Raw genomic sequence first — 2,500 nt, 5'->3', positions numbered from 1 at the left:
AGTTCTTTTTTTCTTTTCACTTCCAAGAGGACATCCTACAATTAACGTAAGTTGGCTCATCTGTCACAGGTGTGTTGAGATATACCTAAGGGCAACGACGACAAACTCTCTCATGCCACAAACACCAGTTAAGCCGGAATTTTTAAAACCGTGTCGCCATTAAAAATAGTAAGATGAACATACCAGAGCCGGTTCATAATAGCCGATGTTACAAAGTACAGGCTATGACGGACAAGATGTGGTGAGGAAACTTTGTTTGCGGATTGGAGTCTGCAGTCTTCGTCCGTTTACCGTTCATGCAATGTTTGGAGCACCGTATGTAACGGCTTTGTCGCCGACATATGTTAGACCACGCGACTTGTGGGCGTTTTTTGGAACAAATCACATGAGTCAAAACAGAAGAGATGAAAAACTTAGAGGAAGTGAAGTCATACACAAAGCAAGAGCGGATTCATAAATTCCCGGAGCGGTGTATGAGTCTACGCTGAAACAGTTACGTCACAGACTTATCCAAAAAATCACCCGTTGCCTAATAAATCGTACTTTTTTTTCCCGTGACGATTTTCAGGATTTTGCCGCATCTCTCTCTGGGCATTTTAAATTTTACTGGGTCATGATTACTTTTCAGGAATGCCGTTATGATAATCCAACCTTAGTCATTCGTGTCATCCTGCAATCACTTCCGGATTGTGATGCTCACGTTTTTTGTGATAAAAATAGGTTTTTGAATCATGAATCCACGCAGCTAAAAGCAACATGTGACAACTCATGACAGTCGACATAATGACATTAAAACCACGGGTGATTTCTTAACCCAGGTTTCTTAACAGTTAAAACGTTTAGAGTTGCGGCAAAGAGTCTTACTCTGGTAACAAACTGGTGGTAATCCCCCGCAAAAATTTTCAGAGTGTAGCTATAGACTTGCCTCGGTTATCGTAAGTATTGAGTGTTTGAACTTACGATCCAGTAGCAGTACGTGATTCAATGTCACGTCGATGCTGTCAGTGATCTTTTGTAACTTTTGAGGAGGGGTGGAGGGGGAGGGGGGGGGGGGGTTCTGGATCTCGAATCACGGGTTCGTTTTCCCTTCATTCACGATTCACGAATCATGTAACTCTTTTTTAGGGACTCACTTATGACGTAGTTGGACAGAGAATTACATGTATTTGTGTAGGGCTGTCTGATGTTCACGACATTCTAACGGCAGAAATCTCAATTCATACACTACAACTTTAAAGGAGTACGCGTCACGGTTAATATATTATTCACGAATCACGGTCTTCCATCAGTTTTGCCGATTCACGCTCTGTTTTCGGGTCAATGGAACCCCGTTCCAGACCCTGTCGTGCTTGGATAAATAACCTTGACACTTAGCGGTCTACCGTGTGCTAATTGGAGAACCTATCAAAATTCCTATCAAGTTAAGTTAAAAACTAAGATACAAGTTATACTGTTTACATAATCCTGACAGCAACAAAGAATCAATGCACCATTATAACAGTGAATTAAATTCTCAGTTCAAAATCTACAGTATTTACACTACATTCAAAATAACTAAAAAAATAGACAATGGTGATGGTGTGATACAAGTAAGTAGGTAAAAAACCAAAACAAAAAAACTTGTAACCTAGAAAATGGCAATTTTGCTCCTTGGAGGGATGGAAATTTTTGAAACAAGGTAAGATACTTACAAAGATGCTAAAATGCATGCTGAAACAGTGGAGATTCATCGGTGAAATTGTACCCTGAGGTCATCCAATGGGTGACAAACACACCTTTGAATTCGTGACATATTTGCTTCTTCGGATAAGGTCGTTATTAAGGTGATCAGCTACGAAATTGAGATCTGAATGAGACTTCATTCCAGCAAAGAAACCAAAAGTTGAGCAAACGAGTTAATTTTTATGACGTCAGCTCAAATGCCGTTTCTCTTTGGGCCGCGCTGTTCAGTGAACTCATAAATGACAAATTCTAATTAGTTGGCAGAGTGTCAGGTTAGCCGTCAAGGCAATTAATCAGAATTGTGTATCATCGCTAATTTATAAAATAACTAGTTGCACAAATTAAAATCACGATGACAAGCATGACAGCAAATGCAGAAAATATGACGTAGGATCTGCGTGACTGCCTGACAACAATGACGTCTTCATAACAATTTTTTTTTCTTCGGTAGTTTATCACATCAGGCAATTCACTGGAATCTTCCGAAACAATTTATTACTTAAAAAGGGCCCTGCATCAGTCTTGAGCAGCTCTAAATGTTCTTTACGGATCTGTATGACTGGCAAAATCCATTTAAATATCAGCGTTCAAACGCAATGAGATCATCGGCATCGGCTAGCGCCCACACGATAGTGAATATGCTAGAAGAAATGAAATATTTCGTTCCATCTAGGGAAAGCACAGTTGGCATACAACACCTATTCGAAAAAAGTTTAATTCATTTCAAACTGTTCTACAAAGATCTCAAATCTCCTCAGGTGAGTGAGTGAGTGCATGT

At 39.8% G+C, this 2,500-nt stretch overlaps 1 protein-coding gene across 1 annotated transcript in view; it reads left to right on the top strand.

Moving 5' to 3' along the window:
* The first annotated feature begins 822 nt into the window (after nt 1-822).
* Nucleotides 823-2,500, top strand: part of LOC137993740 (TNF receptor-associated factor 2-like) — a 13,265-nt gene continuing 11,587 nt past the window's right edge. The window contains exon 1 of the mRNA XM_068839736.1: nt 823-935. The gene's annotated coding sequence lies outside the window, so the exon portion shown is untranslated. The remainder of the gene's footprint in view (nt 936-2,500) is intronic.

Source organism: Montipora foliosa, chromosome 2 (assembly GCF_036669935.1).
Source record: "Montipora foliosa isolate CH-2021 chromosome 2, ASM3666993v2, whole genome shotgun sequence".
Classification (NCBI taxonomy): domain Eukaryota; kingdom Metazoa; phylum Cnidaria; class Anthozoa; order Scleractinia; family Acroporidae; genus Montipora; species Montipora foliosa.
This window is presented reverse-complemented; position numbering and strand designations above follow the sequence as displayed.